This window comes from Leuresthes tenuis, unplaced genomic scaffold (assembly GCF_036924035.1).
Source record: "Leuresthes tenuis unplaced genomic scaffold, fLeuTen1.0.hap1 SCAF_8, whole genome shotgun sequence".
Lineage (NCBI taxonomy): Eukaryota > Metazoa > Chordata > Actinopteri > Atheriniformes > Atherinopsidae > Leuresthes > Leuresthes tenuis.
Genome location: NW_027325362.1, coordinates 32764233 through 32774315, shown reverse-complemented (window position 1 = coordinate 32774315; position 10083 = coordinate 32764233). Strand labels below are relative to the sequence as shown.

Sequence of the window (10083 nt, the reverse complement as noted above, 5' to 3'; positions counted from 1 at the left end):
GATTATCCGTCACTGCAGGAGCAGGGCATCAGGCTAGTTGGCATAGCCACCTTCCCCATGGTGAGCTTTGCTTGGTTGAAACGCTTGCTCGCACCCCTTGCTCCTCGGCTGACCAAGTAGGAACAATCGGGCCCTATTCTATGGCTGCCTTGTCTTTTACTCTGTGCAAAAGACAAGGCAGCAACAAAAACACCACGGGAACACCGTATTGAGGCTTTGTTCTGACCGCTCATTCGGTGTCGCGTTTCTTTCAAGCAATTCTCCCGGTTAGCCCACACTCGGCTCGCTCCCAGAGCCGTGTTAAAGTCTACTTCGCATTCACTCTCTTTTCTCAGCAGACTCTTGGGATTTTATCTATAAAATGAATTCCTTCACTCAAACTATGTTAAAACTGCTCTGTCCTTCATATTTACCATGTCTAGAAAGATTTAAACAAAAAAAAGATTCCTGATCCTTCAGTGTTGCTCTTTCTTCTACTATAAAATCCAATGTTGTTCTTTGTTGAAGTCGATCTAGACATTGATAAATATGAAGGACAAAGCAGTTTTCACTTGGTTTGAGTGAAGGAATTCATTTTATACATAAATCCCAAATCATGCAGAACGTATGAAAATAAGCTTATTGTCGGATTCCTGATCCTTCAGTGTTGCTCTTTCTTCTACTGCAAAATCCAATGTAGTTCTTTGTTGAAGTCGATCTAGACATTGATAAATATGAAGGACATAGCAGTTTTCACTTGGTTTGAGTGAAGGAATTCATTTTATACATAAAATCCCAAATCATGCAGAACGTATGAAAATAATTTTATTGTCGGATTCCTGATCCTTCAGTATTGCTCTTTCTTCTACTATAAAATACAATGTTGTTCTTTGTTGAAGTCGATCTAGATATTAATAAATATGAAGGACAAAGCAATTTTCACTTGGTTTGAGTGAAGGAATTAATTTCATACATAAAATCCCAAATCATGCAGAACGTATGAAAATAAGCTTATTGTCGGATTCCTGATCCTTCAGTGTTGCTCTTTCTTCTACTATAAAATCCAATGTTGTTCTTTGTTGAAGTCGATCTACACATTGATAAATATGAAGGACAAAGCAGTTTTCACTTGGTTTGAGTGAAGGAATTAATTTTATACATAAAATCCCAAATCATGCAGAACGTATGAAAATAAGCTTATTGTCGGATTCCTGATCCTTCAGTGTTGCTCTGTCTTCTACTGCAAAATACAATGTTGTTCTTTGTTGAAGTCGATCGAGACATTGATAAATATGAAGGACATAGCAGTTTTCACTTGGTTTGAGTGAAGGAATTCATTTTATACATAAAATCCCAAATCATGCAGAACGTATGAAAATAAGCTTATTGTTGGATTCCTGATCCTTCAGTGTTGCTCTTTCTTCTACTATAAAATCCAATGTTGTTCTTTGTTGAAGTCGATCTAGACATTGATAAATATGTTGGACAAAGCAGTTTTCACTTGGTTTGAGTGAAGGAATTCATTTTATACATAAAATCCCAAATCATGCAGAACGTATGAAAAGATCTAAGATGAAAATCTAATATTGTGTAGAACTCATGAAAAGAAACTTATTCTTGGATTCCTGAAAAGGTTTAGCGTTGTTCTTTTCTATACTGCAAAGTACAACGTTCTTTTTTGTTGAAACCTATTCAGACATGGATAAATATGAAGGACAAAGCAGTTTTAACTTTGTTTGAGTGAAGGAATTCATTTTATATCAAAATCTAATATTGTGTAGAACTCATGAAAAGAAACTTATTCTTGGATTCTTGAAAAAGTTTAGTGTTGTTCTTTTCTATACTGCAAAGTACAACGTTCTTTTTTGTTGAAATCTATTCAGACTTGCATAAATATGAAGTTAAAAGCAGTTTTAACATAGTTTGAGTGAAGGAATTCATTTCATAATAAAATCCGAAATCGTGCAGAACTCATGAAAATAAGCTTATTCTCGGATTCCTAAATCTTTTGATTTGCTCTTTCTTTTACTGCAAAGTACAACATTGTTTTTTTTTTGTTTAAATCTATCTAGACATTGATAATTATGAAGGTAAAAGCCGTTTTAACATAGTTTGAGTGAAGGAATTCTTTTTATAGATAAAATCCCAAATCATGCAGAACTCCTCAAAAGGGGCGTATGGCTTAATCACAAGTGTGGTTCTTTCTCATTCAGGGTAATATGAGGAAGTTTATGCTTGAAATATATGTAGAAATGGGTACATATGAAGGACAAAGCAGTTTTAACATAGATTGAGTGAAGGAATTCATTTTAAAACAAAATCCCAGCACATGCAGAACTCATGAAAAGCTTATTCTCGGATTCCTGATCCTTCAGTGTTGCTCTTTCTTATATTGCAAAGTACAACGTGTTTTTTTCTGTTTAAATCTATCTCGACATTAATAAATATGGGAGGACAAAGCAGTTTTAACTTAGTTTGAGTGAAGGAATTCATTTTATAGCAAAATCCGAAATCGTGCAGAACTCATGAAAGCAAGCTTATACTCGGATTCCTGAAACTTTAGATTTGTTCTTTCTTTTACTGCAAAGTACAACGTTGTTTTTTTTGTTTAAATCTTTCTAGACATGGTAAATATAAAGGACAAAACAGTTTTAACATAGTTTGAGTGAAGGAATGCATTTCATAAGCAAAATCCCAAATCATGCAGAACTCATGAAAAGCTTTTTCTCGGATTTCTGAACCTTTGCTATTTCTTTTACTGCAAAATACAACGTTGTTTTTTGTTGAAATCTATCTAGACATTGATAAATACCGCCGAACATCTCTGCTGTCGCTTTTGATAATTGATGGTTGGGCATTCTTACCTTTTCTTACCTGCTTTTTACAAATTATGATCTGACATTCACACCTACTTGCAGTCGAACACCTTCTCTCTTATGATCATGTGCAGTTTGATATTCGAAAATTTTGTTTCATGTTTTCTAGCAATTATTGATGGACATTCAGACCGTCTTACAGCTGAGCTCCTCCGCTCCCTCTTTTGATGGTGTATGTTCGGGCATTCGAACCTTTCCTTACCCGCTTTTTACAAACTATAGTTGGACATTCAAACCTTCTTGTAGCCGAACACATCCACTCCTGCTTTTGATGATGTATGGTTGGGCATTCGCACCTTTTCTTACCCATTTTTCAGTAATTATGGGTGGACATTCAGACCTTCTTACAGCCGAACACCTCCGCTGCCGCTTTTGATGGTGTATAGTCTGGCTTTCGAACCTTTTCTTCCCCGGTTTTTACAAATTATGGTTGGACATTCAGACCTTCTTGCAGCCGAAAACCTCCGCTCCCTCTTTTGATCATACATTGTCGGGCATTCGCACCTTTTAGTAGCCGAACAACTCCGCTCCCTCTTTTGATGGTGTATGTTCGGGCATTCAAACCTTTTCTTACCCGCTTTTTACAATCTATGGTCGGGCATTCAAACCTTCTTGTCGCCAAACACACTGGAGCAACTTGACTGATCAGTAAAACAGTGCTTTTGTTGTCGGTTGTTTCACTGAGATACTACTGAGTAACTACAACTCAACACAGTTTATACACATAACATTCATATACATACTAACAAACAATTATTTATCGCAATTTTCTCATCTCTGTTTGAACGTACACCCAGGTAAATATTCCTGTCGTCTTCTCATACCGACTATGGACCCATTCATTGTTTAACTTCACTGTTTTGCAAATCCTAATTGAATATTACACATTGACATTGAACTTTACTGGATGAGCAGGTCTTCATTGCATTCAGCAGCCTATATGTGAGCATCTATGTGTAAGCTGTTCTTCTTTGCATTTATCAGCAGCAAGCAATTCTTCATTGCACATGCATATGAAAATAGTAAAACAATTCCAAAGCGTTAGCGAAACCTTCTATATCAGGAGTGTCCATCATAATGCTGGGAATAGAACCTCTTTCCCAGAATAATTGAATAGTTCAACCTTCATTACTCAACTGAGCATAACTCCGCAATGAGCACATTTTAAAGCATCATTCCTCTACATGTATTCAAAAATCTATGTGTAAATGTTTAATATTTCTTATATTTGTTGATGTCATTCTGTGTGCATGTGGCCTAAACCCAATCTCTGTGTGGCCATTTTAATTTAAACAACTTGAACTCTGCCTCTGATCATTTAAAAAAAGGTGTGTACCAATGTCAACCTTTCTCAGGTAATTACTGATTCTACAAAACCAAACTTAAGAGATCCTTCAGGGTTGTCCCTGATTGGCTCAATCTTAACAAATCAAAGGTAGAAAATCCGCAGTATCTGAACTTGGTGTTAGTTATCACTGCTCAATAGCCTGTATCAGAATTGCAAAAATGAAAACATTAGGTCCACGCTTGGTATCCAGATCCTGAAACATCTCCATGAGCAGGCTTTTTTTTAACTGATCTGTTGAATAGTTATACTAATGACACTGTTAAAATCCCAGATGAAGATCTAGCAAATCTGTAAATCTTCTAATTCCATAGTTGATAAACACGCCCCTTTTAAAAAGTATAGAACTTCGAACAGGTCTAGTCCCTGGCTTTCGGCAGAACTGTCTTCTTTACTTAAAAAATAAATAAACCTTGGATGCTAGCTGGGCATATGAGGGACCCGGGTCATTGCCTTGCTTTTAGGAAGCTTAGAAATAAATGTACAGCAGAAATAAGAAAGGCCAAGTCTGATCATTATCTAAATTTGATTCCCAGAGCTTACTCAGATTTCACAAAAGTCTGTCCTACTGCTCCTGTTTTTAATTAGACTTCTATGCCTTCGCAGTCGCAGATTTGTCACTCCTTTTAAGCTTATTGTATGTTCTAAATGTTGTTTTAATCGTGTCTTCAAAGGTTTTCTGTTTTTTCTGTCTCAGCTATTGTATATGAGATTATTTTCTCCATTTATCTCCAAGTTTAAATAAATGTTATTACTAGTGTGGCACTTTCTATGTCAAGGGGACAGTGGTGGTACTCTGTCCTGCATCATCTTTATTTCTGCTAATCCATGCTTCATACCATAAAATTGGGAATACTATAATAAGAGTAACGATTAATAATACACAGCTGGTCCCTCTTAACCCACAAAATCCTGGTAATCTGAATGGATGCCACGGCCTTTGTCCATCCATTTTCCCTGTCTTATTTTAGTCACACCCTATGTTCTCATGTTAGCCGTTGTTTTCTTCACTGAGGTTGAGATGAACTCCCTCCTGTAGAGAGAATTCCTCTTTGTAGTCAGACTTTTGCCTCAGAAAACAGTGGTGGGTAACTAATCTTTACCCACTTCTGAAGGTCGTGGTACAATGTGATAAGTGAATCCAAGAAGTCCTTCAGCTGCTGTGGGTGATGTAAGTAGTACCTGAAATGGACCTTCCCCCCTTGGGCTGGACCAGTTCTTTTTCTTTATCACTTTGATGATGATCCAGTCCCCGGGTTTTACTATCTTCAGAGATTTCTTCACCGGTTCACCTGGAACAGATTAAACAGAAGAGATCTCTCTACTTGTTAATATTTGTATTCTGCTAAGGTTTCTTCTCTTTTTCTTTTTTTTTTCATCATGTCAGTTGATGACTGTGTTTTGACTGTGGGAGTACAAATGGTCTTCCATACCTTTTATCAAATGGAGTTCATCTTGTGCTAGTTGGAGGATGCATTTTTAGGATGGTAAACAGTAAACCCAATATTTCCCATTTCTTCCATGATTTTTTTCAGTCTTGACTTAATTATTCCATTGTGTCTCTCCACGAAACCTGCTGATTGTGGATGATATGCACAGTGGTTTCTAAGGTCTATTTTAAGTTCTTTGCCATCAGTGAGATGACATTGTTTACAAAGTGTGTCAAATTATCACTGAAGATCTTTTCAGGAATTTCAAATCTAGAAATGATTTATTTTACCCGTGCTTTTGCTACTGAGAGTGCATCTGCTTGTGCACATGGAAATATTTCAGTCCATTTGGTAAAAACTTCTGTTGTCACTGAGCAGAATCGTTTCCCTTAACATTCATTTAGTTCAATGAAATCTACACAATAATGAAATAATGAAATCCAAACAAATATGTTGAAAAAGATACACTGGCTTAGGGAATTATCTTCGTTTTGGTCTTAGATTGCCCTGTGGATTGTATTTTGCACATATTTGACCTGCTAGACAAAACTTTATTCATCTATTTATTCTAAAAAAAATTTTCAATAATTAGTAAAACCATATGCTGTAAAAACCTTGTTCATTATTGCTTCCATCCCTCCTGTTGAGACATGCGATGGTCCATGGCTCAATACTGCAGCATATTTAAACAAATTCTTTGACAGTATGGTTTTCCTTCCGGTCATTCATGCGAGTCTATTGTAGATGACAATTGAATAACATCTAATAATGCTAAAATATTTCTAGTTTATACATTTAGCTGTGGATGTCAACATACCTGTTTTTCCAATGCTGTGTTAACACATGTACAGTTGAGAAGGCATACTGACTGTCAGTGTAAACGTTAACAACCTTTTTGTTATTTAATTTACAAGCTTCAGTTAAAGCTACCAATTCGACTGCTTGAACAGAGTAATTTTTTGGTAGTGGTTGTTTTAAGAAAACTTCAGTTTCTGTTACTACTGCAAATCCTGTAGCATTTGTGCCATCAGGGTTTTTTGCTTGACCTGTCGAATAAATATAGTTATTTCTGCATTTTCATAACGTATATCAGTTATGTCTGGCCTGGGTAAAACACTGATGGTTATTTCTGACATGCAATCATGAGGCTTTCCATCTGTGGGGTAGGTAACAGTGTGGATGGATTAAGTGTAGCACATCTCTCGACAACAAGGTGTGGCTGTGAAAGAAGAACAGTTATGTAGGAGAGATGTCTGGTAAAGATATTTTCTTAAGTAACCATATCACAGCCACTGCATGAGGTACCTTAAGTGTTAATGGGTGAAATAACACCATAATTGTTGATGCCTGCACTGCCAATGGCTTCTGGCCATTGATTCAAAAGTACGATCTCGTCACTTTTTCCCCCTTTCAGTGGACACTGGCCCCTAATTACCGCAATTCAGCAGGGGGTCTTTCATTAGGAGTACTGGACTCCCTCGTACACGGTTTCAGCTCCGACCCTGGACGGCGGAAAAAACGTTGAGATCTGGTTTGAGGACCTAATTGTTGAGAAAATTCCCTCAATGAGACTCAGAGTTGACACCACCATTCCTATAAATTCTGGATATTCTAACAATCTGAATCTTTTTTAAATGTTCGATGAAGCCCTTTGCTGTTCTGTTTAGAGACTCAGCTGATCATAAACCAAGTTTTGCTCTTGAACCAAGCTTCTAAACTCTTCACCTTTTTCATTTCTCAGTTAGTATTCACTTTAAAACTGATTAAAAGAAAAAATAAACGAATGCCTATCAACAAATGTGTAATCTAAACTCTACTGCTTCCTCTAAAATAATTTATTTTCGCAATTCAGAAATGTGTGTGTGTAAGTCACAACACCCGTGACACCAAAACGGCTTTCTTTTCTCTCTTTTCTCTACACTCTGCACTGTGAGCACACACACCAAATCAGAAAGGCTTTTTTCTCTCTTTTCTACATTATGGACTGTGGGGACACAAAACCGCTCTCTCTTTTTTCTTTTGATTGTGTGCCAGGGCGTTGTCTCACGTATTAGATTATGCTTAAGATACGAATGGGTTTATCAGTCACATCAGAATGCATACATACTGATCCTCCCGTAATAAAATGGTCGGATCTTATCAAACACACTTTGTTTCTTGTGACAATCAAGTCAGCGAAACAGCGTATACACGTCAAGACACTGAATCAAGTTTGCCACAAGAACTCATAAGTTTGGCAGTATTGCTCTGCCGTCAGCAATCATACATCCATTTTATTTTCGTGAGACATGTGCAGGCACCTGTTCATCTACTGTTCTATCACTATGAATTAGTTTATCTATTATCAATAAGGATACTTCTACAACTACTATCAAAGTATGTCCGGACTTCTTATGTTGTCAGTTGCTATATATGAATAAGTGGGTAGCTACTGACAAGCATTAAGCATGTCACACAGCCCAAACATATAACATTTCAGGACACACCACACAGTTAACAACCACAGTGAAGCGTGTCAAAGCCCAAACATGTAACATTCAACAGGACACTTACACAACACATTCAAATCAAACAGTCAGACAACATACAAGAACATATACCCCAGTCGGCATTGCTCCCTGCCTATTTTCCTACAGCTCACTATGTGTGCGCACACCTTTATTCACAAACTCTTCAACTTATACTCTTTTACCGAAGCTGCTACAGCTCGATTGGCCGAATACCCTTAGATCCTATTTCGGTGAATTTGACATCTGCCTTACATGTAACAGATTAGCGGTTTAGCAGTTTTAATTTAGTTTGAGTGAAGAAATTAATTTTATAGCAAAATCTGAAATCGTGAAGAACTCATGAAAGTAAGCTTATTCTCGGATTCCTGAAACTTTAGATTTGCTCTTTCTTTTACTGCAAAGTACAACGTTGTTTTTTTTTGTTTAAATCTTTCTAGACATGGTAAATATGAAGGACAAAGCAGTTTTAGCATAGTTTGAGTGAAGGAATTCATTTTATAGATAAAATCCCAAGAGTCTGCTGAGAAAAGAGAGTGAATGCAAAGAATTGCTTGAAAGAAACGCGACACCGAATGAGCGGTCAGAACAAAGCCTCAATACGGTGTTCCCGTGGTGTTTTTGTTTCTGCCTTGTCTTTTGCACAGACTAAAAGACAAGGCAGCCATCGAATAGGGCTCGATTGTTCCTACTTGGTCAGCCGAGGAGCAAGGGGTGGGAGCAAGCGTCTCAACCAAGCAAAGCTCACCATGGGGAAGGTGGCTATGTCAACTAGCCTGATGTCCTGCTCCCGCAGTGACGAATAATCATACTCTGGTTTCTCTTCATAACGTACAAGTCTTTCGCCTTTTACTAAAGATTTCCGTGGAGAGCAGCACTAATGAGTTGTTTCTATTTTTGGCAGGCTTTACCTTTGCGGGTGAAGCCCTTTCTGTCTCTGCAAAAGAAATCTTGTTACTGTGCAGAGTGACTTCTCTGAGTAGAGTCGCCTTACTTGTTGCGACTGTGCCGATGTTCGAAGCTGGAGTGCAAAGTTGTTGCTAGAATGGTGCTGTCTGGAGCGTGCGGGAGTGCAAAGTTATATCATTTAAAAGGGCTGAAGAGTGCTCAGTGCAGCGGGTGGGCGGAGATGCAAAGTGACACTCTGGCCACCTCGAAAACCGAGGTTACATCCACTACCAGGGGCAGCCCAAGCTCTGCCGCAAGTGCGGTGAGCATGGGCACCTGGTTGAGGCTTGTACCAAGATGATATATGGGAAGTGCAGAGAAATTGGGCACACTTTTGGAGAGTGTCCAAATGGCAGGAAATGTAATCTCTGTGGAGAATTAAATCACCTCTTCAGAGATTGCCCTAAATCTTTTGCCAACAATTTAAAGACGGTAAAGCCACAGTCAAGCCAACAAAGAGAAGGACCAGAGGTGGCAGTTGGTGAACAAAGTGAAGAGGTTGACCCAATAAATTCAAACTTCCCGCCAAAAGCTTGGATTGGAAGTGAGGAGCAAAGAGGGGAGGGGCCTGTAGAGGCCTCACCACTCAGTGCTGAAGTCTGTGAGAATTCACAGGCAGAGGGTGGAGCTACGCTAAATGAGGAGGAGGAGCAGACAGGTGAGTCTAGTGAAGGTACTCACCTCCCCGAAGGTCAACAGCCGAAGAGGACGGCATCTGAGTTGTCCTCTGATTCCCCAGTGGTATCAGAGAAGAGGGGAAGGGTTAGGTCCCTTTCAAACAGTTCTTCAGTGGAAGAACCTAGAGTCTTCCCTTCCGACTCACCAAATGAGGTCTCTTTTTTAACTTTAGCTCTGCAATCAACCCCCAGGGACTCAAAGTTAAATGCAGCATTGCGTCAGAGGCCAACACCGAGAGTCCGAAAAGGAAATATAGATCACCCTACTCACTTTTCACCTAAAGAAATGAAGGAAGAGCTAGTTTCCCAAGAAATAACCTG

The 10083-nt window shown here is 38.4% G+C and overlaps 1 non-coding gene across 1 annotated transcript; it reads left to right on the top strand.

Annotated features, from left to right (window-relative positions):
• The first annotated feature begins 8945 nt into the window (after positions 1 to 8945).
• Positions 8946 to 9059, top strand: LOC140313536 (U5 spliceosomal RNA). Its single transcript, XR_011917056.1, has one exon. It is a non-coding gene; the product is annotated as a U5 spliceosomal RNA (small nuclear RNA).
• Positions 9060 to 10083: the final 1024 nt, after the last annotated feature.